At 44.5% G+C, this 14,468-nt stretch overlaps 1 protein-coding gene across 1 annotated transcript in view; it reads right to left on the bottom strand.

Annotated features, from left to right (window-relative positions):
* LOC146857472 (uncharacterized) overlaps positions 1-14,468 on the bottom strand; it is a 66,071-nt gene that overhangs the window by 14,925 nt on the left and 36,678 nt on the right. The window lies entirely within an intron of this gene.

Below are 14,468 nucleotides of genomic sequence, written 5' to 3'. Positions count from 1 at the left end.
AAGCATGGAATTATCACAAAATAAAATGATGGACATAGTGTTGAAACTTTTCAAACACTCACCCCCAGTCACAGATCTGGGTTTAATCCATTGTTATTTTGCTCGCCACGTCACCCCAGTTTGGACCCAGCCATCTGCAAATCAGTCTTGACCCTGTTCCTCATGGGAACAGACCAGCCTGAACTGGAAAAAAGCATCCTGGGACCGGTTTCGGGGTATCACCCCTCATCAGCCAGGCTAGCTTGAATCCAGTGATGCAGGGAGCAAGGGACCCCTGTCTGGGCATACCCTGAGCCACTTAGGGCACACATAGCAACATCACAAAATAAACTGGGGTGGCATGGTGAGCAAAATAATGATGGATTTAACCCAGATCTCTTGACTAGGGGTGAATGTTTGATTTATTCAGCATTCCATCCATCATTTGTTGCGGCAGCATTTTTTGCCCTAAGTGCGCCAGGTATGCCCAGACGTAGATCCCGTGCTCACTGTGCCACTGGATTCAAATTAGCCTGGCTGATGGGGTTTGATACCCTGAAACCGGTCTCAGGATGCTTTTTTCTGGTCCAGTTAAGACCTGGCTTGGCAGTTCAGTCTGGACTGTTCCCACGAGGAACTGAGTCAAGACTGATTTGCATATGGCTGGGTCTAAACCGGGAGGCGTAGTGAGCTAAAGAACAATGGATGTAACCCAGATCTCTTGACTGGGGGTGAATGTTTGATTTGTTCGACATTCCTTCCATAATTTCGGTGTATTTTGTTTAAAGCATGGTATTACAACCTGCAGGGATGCCTTGGATTTCTGGTTAACAACCAGAACCCCTATGAACTTGGCTCGTTTTGGAAAGTATATTGATTTGATATTTTCTACTATTAAACCGCGAACGAAAGTACCAAACTTACCTTGAGCATGGAAGCATCAGTTCCCTCTGAACATAAACTATTTGTTTGAATGTTTCATCACTTTTAGTGGCTATCTTGTCTGTTTCATTTTAAGCGCACTTCTAGAAATCAACCTGTTTAAAAAAAATTACAATGCACATGACACCGCACATGAATCAGAGGTCTTGTAACATCAAGCTTATATCTGTGCACTGTTCATAATCACAGCTGTGTAGTCAAGGATTTACACACACTAGCACTTTTCGTATATAACTGCCGCAATGAAAATTGATGTCCACCTGCAATGAGAGATACGCTGCACCGTAAGACTGAACTTCAAACGCATCGCCAGCCATGATGCAGCAGACAAGCAAAACTTGTTAACAAACACAATATTGCACATGTCTTTAGCAAAAGGTCAAAAGAAGTTAAAACAAAAATAATAATTGAGTTAGAACTTGTGCACCGATCATGCTGACTAATTATGATGAATTCTGAACTTTGGGAAACGGACATACCTTCCTCTTTTCTTCTTTACCTTTTAAACATAAATGTTGATTGTGATTTTATTGACAAATTTTAATGTGTTTTTTGTAATGGTTTTAATTAACTACATGCAATAAAAATTTCATTTCATTTCATGTTTCATTTTAACTTTTGTATGGACATATAGTACTTGGACACCTCATAAATTGACTTTTATCGCTTCTTTGGATGCACAAGGTCTTGCACCTTACTTGGTACAGAATAGTGCATGCATTGTGATTGAATGCTGTGTCTACATTTTAGTACTTTATTTATTTTGTACCAATAGTAGTTAATTGACACAATAAAAATTCACTCATTCACTGATTTATAGCTACGATGTAAAGCACCACGGCTGCTGTGCATCATGGATAAAAAAAGAAACAGAAAATGCCAAATAATCCTGCTGCTGAGTAATTTTGAAGGTGCGCGTATGAAGCAATGTTTTTTCACCTTTTGTTTTTTCATCTTTTTATTTACCGCTCTGAGATGGAATAATAAATAAAAATAAGTGGCAAAGGCACTTTTGAGATTTTCTACACAAAAGCCCTTTTAAAAAATAAAACAAAGTAGGAGTGGGTTGAGGAGCCGGTGAGAGACAAAGCAACAGGGAGACAGAGCACATTGGGGGAAGGACATGGGTGAGAGAGAAGCAGGAGCAAGGAGCAGATTGTGGGTGGGTGCAATGGGCACATTGTAAAAGCACAACAGGCATGGAGGGTGTGAGGGTATTGGGAAAAGGACAAAAGCAATGGAGTAAAAGGGGGAGCAAACTGCAGTGGAGGGCAGAAGGAGGGGTAAAGCAAAGTGCAATGGGGGTGTGGGACAGAACATGGGACAGGAAACATGTAGGGCTGGGGTGGGCAGAAAAGCATATGAGGAATACAGCTGGAAAACACATGCACTCTCTTGGAATGCTTTACAGAAATGTAAACTATTGTTCCCAAAAAGCAAACACTTTACGGAAAAGTAATACTATTGTTCCCAAAAAGCAAGCACTCATGGAAGGAGTTAGTCAGAGAGTTAGTAAAGAGTCTGTGCTCCAAAGGACGGACAAAGACAAGATAAACAGGCTAAAACAAATGAAGCAAGTGAATAGAAAGCCTGAAAATGTGAGTATCAAGTCACAAAGTCAATGGTAATCAATAGGCAGAATGCATTTATAGCAAACAAAATTCTCAAACCACACAAACCATTTACCACTTACAACGCAAAGCACCAGCAGCTGACCTAAAATGGCTTCCCTTTTCAAAATGACTGGAAGAAGACAACCCAAGTTCTCAGAAAATTAGTTACATTTTGTGGTGAATGAGATAGTTAGGGCTGAGCCACAGTTATTCGAATCCCTGGTCCAGACAACAACCATGAGCCAGTAAAGGCAAATGTGAGACAGAATAAGATGAATGCGATCTCCAATACCAGACGCTCACAGGAGAACATCCACAAGCAATAAGACAAGACTTACCTGCAGGGGAGAGTACTTTCCCTCACTTCCAGGGTGCATCAAGATGCACTGGACCCTCTAACTCACGTTCTGGGAGGAGAAAGTGTTGTCCATACTGTACGCTGAAGGCATTGAGGGAATTCCAGGTGGAAAGTATAAATACTGCCTCTCTAGGACTAACTAGTTCACCCTCTTTTCACTCTAGCACTCCTATTCCCTAACACAAATATCTCCACTAATGGCAACCTATTAACACAACCTTCCTACAAGATGTCTGTCACATACCCTACCTAACCACTAGCTACCATTTCATCACTCTAGTACACTTTTTTCCTTAACATCAAATTCTTCAACGAGAAAATCATGAAGATTGACATTTACAACCAGTGTTCCAAGGAGAACTCGCCTCTCAGAAATGAAGATAACAAACCCCCTCCCCCTACACGACCACCCTAGCATCGTTCACCCCAAAGGACAACAATGGATCAAATTGAATTCAAGGGCTCCACTCAACTCCCAGAAAATGGAAGGTATTCAACCCACTCTTGGAGACTTACATATCTATTCTGTTAGACATGTCCAAACCCTCTTCCCACCTAGCAGAATCCCTCCCAACCTCTCCGGCAAAAAAACTCAATCATGCACTAACCCCCCCCTGGACTAATTATAAACAGCTCCATGATGACTGGACTTATGCCTGACTGTCTCAAACTCAGTCAAGTCACACCACTACTAAAAAAAACAGAAGCAGACCCTAACGACCAAAATAACTCCAGACCTGTTTTCAATCTGCCCTTCCTAGCCAAAACTCTAGAGAAACGTGTTCTCTCACAACTTAACAAACACATTGAAAACAACAATCTCCTTGACCCTCACAAAGCGGGCTTTAGAAAAGGATGAAGCACGGAGACAGCTATTTTACATATAGTAGATGGCCTACACAAATCCATGGACTCAGATCGATGCTACCTGCTCATACTCCGAGACCTAATGGTGGCGTTCAACATGGTTTTCCCCAAGCTCCTCCTGGATTCCCTCCAAAAAGGATTGGTGTGGATAAGGTGGTGCTACACTAGTTCACATTCTTCCTACAAAACCTCTCTCAACTAATAAAAATAAGCAATCAGACTTCTGATACAATGACAATAACACAGGGTGTCCCTAAAGGCTCTGTCCTCTCGATCACTATGTTCAAAATCTACCCCTCACAGTTATCCTCAACCAAGTAAACATCCCCTTTTATATATACACAGATGACATCCAGCTCTACATGCAAATCCCCTCACTAGGCAACATACACTGGCTAAATGACACCCTAAAAGAAGTTCAACACTGCTATCTCGCAACCAACTAAAACTCAACCAAGATAAGAAAGAAATTCTCCTCATCTCAAAGACAGTACCACCAGATGCTAGAATGATTAAATGCCATAGATTCTCTCAAGTGCAATCTAACCCGCGCTGACTCCATCAAATCTGTAGGAATCACACTGGACCCCAAACTAATCATGAAAGACTGCATAAAAAATAGTGCAAAGAGTAATTTCTACAACCTGAAACTTCTGCACAAAATCAAACCCTATCTAACTCCGAACTATCTCAAATCTGCCACGCAAGCGCTGGTGCTGTCTAGATTGGACTATGAGAGCTCCACCCTCACAGGCTTGGCCAAATCCCACCTTGCACCCCTTAAAATCAGCCAGAATGGTCACCAGAATAAAAAATATGACCACATCTCCCCTGTCCTGAAAGAACTGAATTGGCTCTCAATTGACACTCACTACAGCTTCTGAACCACCTGCCTTACTAACAAAGCTCAAATACCCTACTACTCATTCCACCCAAAGCCCATAAACAAAAAACACTGGCACTGTCTTTCTCAAGCAATGTCCCTAAAATCTGTATCTCCAAACCAGGACAAATCAGGAAATAAACCCCCCTTCATGTGTTTCAAGAGACAGCTAAAGGATCCCCTTCTCATCTGACATCTCTACTAGTGGATCATCAACCGCCCATCGTTACAGATTCTCCTCCCTGCTCTCCCTACATCGCCTCCTTGTTATTTGTTCTCCCAATTGCTCAACCACCGACCTGATTGGCCTCTACTCACCTGTCCTGATTATACTTGCTATTGTATTATGAACATTTACTGATATAAAGCGCTCTGATACCCCCGGGTCTTGCCAGCGCTATTTACAACTCTTAAATACAATAAGAGAAATTATTGAAACCCATCTAAATAGGTGTAACAGCTTATTTGGAGTATAAATTACACCCAGCCATATGTAATGCCTACATGTAGCAATTTACTACTAACACTGTAGACTAAGTAAAATAAGAACATTGTGGTAGAGAAGTTATAATAGATGAATACATGTCTCTGGGACTATAATGATCAAGTCTGGTTTTTAACATTGCTTTTCCCTATAATGTGGGGGAATATTTTTATTCATTTTTGGGCCAAATTGATAAATCTCAGTTTTGCTGCTAACTATAACTCGCCTTTAACACACATTATGAAAATAACTAATGATCCTTCACTTGTTCCATATACATTTTTCAAACTACACAAACATGAAAACATGGACTCATCTACATATACGTTGAAGTAGAGGGATCTATTTATAAGTCTAGCAATTGCTCTGGAAAGTCCTGTATCTTCTGACCAGAATGTTTCGGCTGTCTCACACAAGTCTCACAGTCTCATATTGGATATCAGATCATTTTTCAAAATCATGTTGTGTATCTTAAACATTTTGCACTGTTACATATGCAAACCCTGAAACCGGTCCTAGGATGCTTGTTTCCGGTCCATGGAGGACCTGGCCTGGCAGTTCGGGCTGGACTGTTCCCATGAGGCACAGGGTCAAGACTGATTTGCATATGGACAGGTCTAAACTGGTGTGGCATGGTGAGCAAAAGAATGATGGATTTAACCCAGATCTCTTGACTGGGGGTGAATGTTATGATTTGTTCTGCATTCTGTCCATCAATTGTGTGTCTTTTGTTTGTGGGCTTGCAGCACTGGTTGTGCCACCCACAGAAGCAGCTTGTAAAATGTGACTCAGGCCTGCCATTGCAGAGCCTGTGTGCAGCCTGGGGCTGCCATGTCGACTTAGCAAGTGCACCCACTTGCCAGTCCCTAAACCTTCCCTTTTCTACATATTAGCCACCCATGAGATAGGCCCATGGGCAGGGTGCATTGTATGTAAAAGGTAGGACATGCCCTGGTGTGTGTGGCATGCCCTGAAAGTGAATTACAGCCAGTTTCGTTTTTCACTATTGCAAGGCTACCTGTCCCCACAGGCCAGAATGGGCAGTTTGATTATAACATCTTATAATCCTAACTGACCCAGGGAACATGGTAGAAAAACACATTTTGTATGCCTGAACTCAGAATGATAAAAAACATCTTTTAGTGGAGTTGGTTTTAACATTCGGTGTTTGAAAATACCACTTTTAGAAAGTAGGCATTTTCTTACCTAACCATCCCGCCTGCCTCTGCTAGGTTGTGTATTGCATGTCTGGTTTGTGGGTGACAGGGGCTGGGGTGGCTCCAAGGATCCTGCTTGGCCTGCGGGTGCTGTAACGCACCTGACCAAGGAGTTATTGAGCTGAGGAGGCCCAACACTCAACAGCAACTCTTGTTGGTCTTTGTAGCACTGTGTAGCTCTGCCATCCAAATTCGGGGCACCTGTAAAGCGAGAAATGTTGGTTACAGTCGGAAGCAAAGCAGAGGCGATCAGATTTTTATGATCTACTGGTGGGAGACTTTTCTTGGCCGTGCCCTTGTTGTTTCTATTGCTGGGAGACCTTTCTTTGGCGAATCTGTTGCCCTGCTGGTGGTCGGCTGCGCAGGACGCTGTTGTGCTGCCGCCCAAGTTGTGAACTGCCACATCACCCTTGGAGAGGATTACAGCCCCCAGGGTGCACCAGTAACACTGCAGCGGCCGCAAGTGATGGGGAGGCGTGGTCAACGCGCATAAAGCGCTGCCTCTCCACCCGTGAAGCGGGACGCGCGCGGGCGATGCCCAGACAAAGCCCAGACCAAGGGCGGGCCCGTCTGAGCCCCTCAGAGTCTGGCAGAGACTGGGCTGGGCCACCCCCCTAACATTCTATTTGTAAGCATTGTATTTGCTAGCCCTTGTTGTTGCTGATTTTAGGCTGCGATTAAAATGAATAAGCACAAGGTGGGAGTGGGATCTGGAGTTGTGGGGACATTAAATGCGTTCCCTTCCAGGGCTGAATCAGCTCTGATTCACGAGATCCAGCTCACCGAACGCAGATTATCGCTTGAACCCCAATTACCTCTGAGCAGTACAGCGTCGTTGTCCCTTCCTGAGCGCATTGTCACTGATGATGTTATCCCACGGACTAGCCAGATTTCACTGGCACTACCACATTCTCCACCCCTTAGTATAGGGAGCACAGCCCATACCCCCGAGACCCTTATGGTACACATGAGGAGCCAGAAGTCCAGCCAGGTCAGTGGGGGGGGAACCGCCTTCAAATAAAAGGAAAGCCCAAGGTCTCTCAAAGTCCAATCAGCAGGTACCTAGAGCCACCAAACGTAAGGCGGGTGAAAATGGGAGCAAAGGTATCTTAAAGACCAACACTGCCCCCAACAATGCATGTATAACCACTACCACCACTGCAATAACTGACTCTCCATCATGTCCGCCTGAGGCTGTATTTTGCACACTGATAGAAAATAAACTCATAGCCCTGATCAATCCGCTTTTAGACAAATAGATCCTGATATAAGGAAGGTTGGCAAAAATAGAGCAGTGTATTTCTAGTACCCTGCTAACTAATCCTAATGTGCGGCAGAGTGAAGGTACGGATTCTCAGTTGGTGAGTGTACACACACTAGGGCACTCACAAATACTGCACCTTGCCCACCACCCCCAGCTGCTGTAGCACCCGTGGCCAACCAATCCTTGCATTCTATTCATAGCGGCGTACCCCCTCCATCAGCTCCGACAGCGGGTGATTCTCATACTTGGATTCCCCAGCAACATGCTATTAGCAATTTTCATGTCCATACGTCCCTACACCTCCCTCTGGACCTTTTCCCTGACTTCAAAATGGTTCGTAGAGTACCATGGATCGGTAAATCACACAAGTCTCTGTCTGGGGACTGTGTGGTCCTAAGGTTTGGGTCCCCGGGTTTGGTTCAACACATTTTGGACAGGGGAGGAAACCGACAAATCAAGATGGATGATATTAACATCCTTCCCCTGGGCTTTTTTTACCAACTGACTGCAGATATTAGGTGCAGTACACGGGGGGTGGTACCACAAGCTCATAGCAAATATAACTATCCAGTCTCTACATATAATCGTTTTGACATTTTTGCCTCCCTGGATGACATTGATTGACTTGGGTCAAGTACTGGTCTATCCTCTGTAGCCATACACGATTCTAGGGGAATTCGTAAGAACGTTTTAGATCCTAACTCCCCGTACACTATGGAACTAACCCCAAATAGGAATTCTAAACAGTCAGGGGTAGGATATGTGGGAGGTATTGACATCCCGGGGGATAAAGGACAAGGTGGGATGGATGGGAGTAGTGTAGTGAGGGAAGACTATCCTTCCACACCTCTACTAGCAGGGTTTCCCATGCCCAACAGTGGATCTGGACAGGTGGATTTGGATAATGCCAATGCTCCCAACCCCTTGGTTATTTCCAACTCTCCAAACCAAGGACCTAAGAAACCAAACATATCACTAGTCTGCTGGAATATTGCTGGAATATTGCTGGTCTTTCTTCTAAAACCTCCTCATTAGAATGGTCTTCATTCATTGATAATCATGACATTTGGGCATTTCAGGAAACCTGGGCACTAGAGCAAATCTATCACCCAGGCTTCTTACATTTTTACAAGCTGGCCTTAGGGGGACAGAGGGGCAGACCCTTAGGGGGACTTGTCATCTGGGTTAGACAGCAAGCAGGCTATACAGTGGAGGAAGTCCAGAACAATAGTAGGGATATTATAGTCATCAGACTCTGGATGGGAAATGTTCCGGATATACTGGTCATCAATGTTTATTCACGAGGGACCCCAGGGGGCAGAGGTTCTAGTACAGTAGAACAACGGTGCGTACATACGGGGGTGGGGGTACGGTGCGTACATACGGGGGGTGGGGGTACAGTGCGTACATACGGGGGTGGAGGAACGGTGCGTACATACGGGGGTGGGGGTACGGTGCGTACATACGGGGGTGGGGGTACGGTGCGTACATACGGGGGTGGGGGTACGGTGCGTACATACGAGGAGGGGTGGGAGGGGGCCTGTACGACTCGTACCCCTGGGGAATCAGCTTTTACGGCTGTTTTTGGCTCCCGTAAAAAAAGAGCCGGACGGAGTGCCGTAGGGACGGATCGTACTTGCTGGTCCGTAAAACGCTGCCTGACTCCATACGGACGTCGTGTACGCGCAGTCCCGGATCAGAATAGTAGGGGCCCGATTCACAGAACTAACTTAAGACTAAATCCTAAACTTACTACCATTTTCGTATTCACAGAAGGTACTTACTCATTTTGGTATTCACAGAAGACACTTAGGGCCATATGTAGGAATTACCGATTTTCGGTAAATATACCGTTACCGACCGGTATTTAGGCTTATGCTATGTAGGGGGATCATTTCAGGATTCGGTAATTTACCGAATCGGTAAAATTACCGAATCGGTAATTTTACCGATTCGGTAAATACCGAATCCTGAAATGAGATGTAGGGGGAGTGTGTCGTGGGTGTGGGGATTCGTAATTTACCACCAACTAAAAGTTGGTGGTAAATGACGAATAGGTGTAAAAATGCATTTTTGTGCACTTTGAAGTGTGCAATGTGGCAGACATACATGCCCTTAGGGCATGTATGTGCGCCACATGTGCACACATGGACGAATCAGGGGTGCAACAGGGTGTCAATGTGACACCCTGCCACCCATGATACTGCCTCCCCCATTACCGATTCGGTATTTACCGATTCGGTAATGGCAACTGGCTTCCCATTCATTCCTATGGGCCTCCAGGCCCATAGGAATGAATGGGAAGCCAGTTGCCATTACCGAATCGGTAAATACCGATTCTAAAATACCGACACTTACCGATTCGGTATTTTTTTACCTACATTACATTTACCGATTCATAAATACCGAATCGGTAAAATTCGGTATTTAAGAATCGGTAAATGTAATTTACCTACATATGGCCCTTACTCATTTCGGTATTCACAGAAGTTAGGAGTCCTAAGTTTAGGACTCCTAACTGCCTTCTGTGAATACCGAAAGTCTTAAAATTAGGATTTTTCTCAGTTTAGGAGTCCTAAACTTAGGAGTCCTAACTATACTACTACTAAACTGAGAAAAATCCTAATTTTAAGGCTTTCGGTATTCACAGAAGGCATTTAGGAGTCCTAAAGTTAGGAGTCCTAACTTTACTACTACTAAATTGAGAAAAATCCTTATTTTAAGACTTTCGGTATTCACAGAAGGCATTTAGGAGTCCTAAACTTAGGAGTCCTAACTATACTACTACTAAACTGAGAAAAATCCAAATTTTAAGGCTTTTGGTATTCACAGAAGGCATTTAGGAGTCCTAAAGTTAGGAGTCCTAACTTTACTACTACTAAATTGAGAAAAATCCTTATTTTAAGACTTTCGGTATTCACAGAAGGCATTTAGGAGTCCTAAACTTAGGAGTCCTAACTATACTACTACTAAACTGAGAAAAATTCCAATTTTAAGACTTTCGGTATTCACAGAAGGCATTTAGGAGTCCTAAAGTTAGGACTCCTAACTTCTGTTAATACCGAAATGAGTAAGTGCCTTCTGTGAATACCGAAATGAGTAAGTGCCTTCTGTGAATACCAAAATGGTAGTAAGTTTAGGATTTTGTCTTAAGTTAGTTCTGTGAATCAGGCCCTAGGTATTTTTTGGCCGTACGGTGTTTTGTACGATTCGTACGGAAATGGTATTTCTGTACGAATCGTACTTGCTGGTTTGTACAGTAGATTTCCCGGGTACGTGTCGTACGGAGAATACGCTCCATACAACCATTCGTACCCGGGTTTTACAGGATTGGAATCGGCACCTATGTCACCATTGCAGGCAGGGTTTCGGCCACACACTGGCACTATAGACCAGGTTTTTAGGTTTGTGATTATTTACTGGCGGTCATCATAGGAGGGGGCACACTATACGCAGCCTTTATCGATCGTAAATCGGCTTTCGATTTGGTGCCCCACATAAAAATGTGGAGAGCTTTTATGGACATGGAGATGCCACCTCAAATACTGGCCATTTTAATTATCTTACATGATTCCAATTTTGCTCAGGTTCGCTGGGGTATACATGGGGACGTTACGGACAAGTTCTCCATTTCCAAGGGAGTTCGCCAGGGGTGTGTCCTCGCTCCTACCTTGTTTTCTCTATTCATTAACAGGATCGTGCAGTATTACTCTAACTACCCCACAGATGCCCCAACCCTAGCAGGCATGAAGATACCCCTGTTAATGTTTGCGGACGACACTCTGATAATCTCCAAGACCCAGAAGGGGCTGCAGTTAGCTCTTAATAGGTTCGAGGTGTTCTGCCGCGAACATGACCTTGTGGTAAACATGGATAAGGCCAAGTTTATGGTCCTCCACAATCGTGAAGTCATCAAAGGGAGTGTCTTTATGAACAAAGTCCAACTAGAGCAAACTGATGTTTTTACGTACTTGGGAATTACATTAGGAAAGAAATTAAATTGGAAACCCCAGATTGACATGCTGTCGCTTAAACATGCCCAATTGACAGGAGTCCTTAGGAAGGAACAGAGACTTTCCCATGCCAAGCCAGTGGCCCCTGTTATAAAGATATATAAAACTAAAATCAACACCTCGGTATTGTATGGGGCGGAGCTGTGGGGCTTTGAGGACCTAGCACCCCTGACTGCAGCCCAAAATAAATTTGTGAGAGCCTTATTAGGACTCCCATAATCAACACCACTGTTGCCTCTTTATCTAGATTTGGGCTGCAACAAAATCGAGGATAAAGCTCATTTTAGACCTGTGGCATATTGGAGAAGGCTTTGGGTTACTCCTGAACTGTCCCTGTACGCCCAAGCACTTCTGGAAACCAGGGGGGCTGATAGCTCTTGTAAGATCTCCTGGTTGAGAAGGATAAAAGACACCCTAAGTGATATGGGGATGAGTAGCTTATGGGAGAATCCCGCAGGAAACCGTTTTCCCTTAAAGAAAGAGTTCAAGAAAGCTTATTGGAATATGATCATGATGCAGCGATTCTCATCTATAACGAGGCCTACCCTGACGAGGGAAATTCTGGAGCATAAACAAGAGTACAAGTATGAATGTTACTGGGATTTTATTGCGGTACCTAACGATAGGAAATTTTACCATCAGTTTAGAGTGGGCTCCCTCCCAATAAAAACCTTCACATGTAAAGACAAATGTATCGCATGTCCGTCACAGAAGGAAACAATTGCACATGTTCTGTTTGTTTGCCCTGCTTACAAGCCTTCCAGGAACAGATGGCTTAAACCAACCTGTTCAATTGTTGGCAGAAGGCCGGGCGTAGAGGCACTAAGGATCTTAAAGTCAGAAACATGTGAGCCCACAGTGATTGCCGTTGCTAAATTTCTGGGATGGATGTGAGTCATTCGAGCAAAAATGACGAGGGCACCATAGCTGTGATAATTGTTATTAATAGCTCTAGCACCCCGAGTTCATAATCACTTCATTTTATTTTTGTTCATGTATATGAATTTCCTCCCTATCTATAGAGCTAGTGTTGTTGTTCTCTAAATTGTGAAAGCTCCCTTACTTGGTATAATAGTGGTTTTATGTAAACTGATATTATCTTGTCTAAACTATTTTTAATGCTACGTTTTTTACCCCTGCGATTTATCTTGCTACAAGTTTTATTATATGGTTCTAACAAATGGTTTTATGTTATGAATTGTTAGACTTAATCATTGATGTATGATGTCTTAAATGATTTTAAAATCGAAATAAAGACCAAATGACTGACTGACTCACTGAGTCAGCACTAGGCTGAATAGACCTATCTGCATTTTCAGTGGTGGGAGGAGCAGCACCTGGGCCTGAATAGGGCTGTGCCTGCCTTCACAATGCTGACTCCACCTCCTGTGGTGCGTCTGATGACCCTGGCCCACACTGACAAAGGAAGAAGTTGTGCACTGGCAGAATGCACCCAGAACTGGTTTGGGCTAGGTACAGGATCCTCTGCCGTCAGAGGACAAAGGATTTGTGTGTATAAAGAGGAAGACCCAGACCCCAGAACTTTAGATCACTTCTGGGAATCAAGACGATCCTTTGCCAAGGAGAAAAAACAAAGAAGCTGAAGGAGGAGACTGCCCCTATGCAGTGCTGTTGGGGTTGGCCTGCAGTGGTTACTTTATTGCCAAGGAAAGGCGAAAAGGAACTTTGTGCATACTTTTGCAATCTTGAAGAAGAATCTCCAAGGGCTTCAAATGTGCTTGCCTTCTGCCTGAAGTCTCAGGGATACAAGACTTCACCACCAGCTCCCCTGAATTCCCTTGCTGAGGAATGCTGCCTGCAGTTGTTTGGACCCTCTGAGAAGACTGCGAGTCGCTGGGAGCTGGAAGCTCAACGCAACGTGGAGTAGCGTGTCGCCGCCGCAGCAGTAGCCGTTGCATCGCCAAAGAAGCGTGCCGCCGCTGCAGCTGTTTGCCGTCGCATCATCGACGAAGCACGTCGTATCACCGGTGAAGCGTGTCGCCGCCGCAGAGGTCACCATCGCATCACCGGAGACGCATGTCGCAGGGCCTGTCGCGGCTCAGAAATTACCGAGTTCGCCGCCGGGCCGTCGGGTGTGCATGCATTGCATCCACGTTGTTGCATCACATCAAAGACGCCATTTTGTTGCATCGCACCGGATTGTCGCATCGCATCGAGGCACCATCTTGTCGCATCCCACTAGATCACTGTAAGAAACCGACGCATCACCTCCTCTCCGGTAAGGAACCGACGCATCATCTCCCCTGCGCTGCAGTAAGAAACCGACGCATCACCTCCCCCGAAGCAAGGAAGCAACACATCACCTTCCCTGCGACCCTTTTGCTTGTATTGCGTGACGCATCCAAGGTACTTTGAGAGTAAAGTGTCGCATTTACCATCTACATTGAACTAAGCTATTTCTACCATTTTAAAGTCTATTTTTGATTACAGTATTGTGGATTTTTGTCGTTTGGTCTTGTGTTAAGTCTAGTAAAGATTCGTTATTTTTCTAAACTGGTGTGGTGTCCATTTGTAGTGTTTTCACTGTATTAGTGTATGTGTTCACAAATGCTTTACACACTGCCTCTGATATAAGCCTGTCTGCTCGTGCCAAGCTACCAAGGGGTTGAGCAGGGGTTATTTTAGAAGTGTAGTCCCTTACCCTGACTAGAAGCAGGGGTCCCTATTTGGTCAAAGGTACCTACCTCTGCCAACTAGAGATACCCAGTTCTAACAATGCGTATTACTGTATACATGGACCGTTGGAGCTTCATCACCTATATTTGGATAGGGAGGAGACTAGTCCATTAGCACTCCCACCATACTTATTGGGTATGTCGCAGTGTCG

The sequence above is a fragment of the Triturus cristatus genome, chromosome 3_2 (assembly GCF_964204655.1).
Source record: "Triturus cristatus chromosome 3_2, aTriCri1.1, whole genome shotgun sequence".
Taxonomy (NCBI): domain Eukaryota; kingdom Metazoa; phylum Chordata; class Amphibia; order Caudata; family Salamandridae; genus Triturus; species Triturus cristatus.
This window is presented reverse-complemented; position numbering and strand designations above follow the sequence as displayed.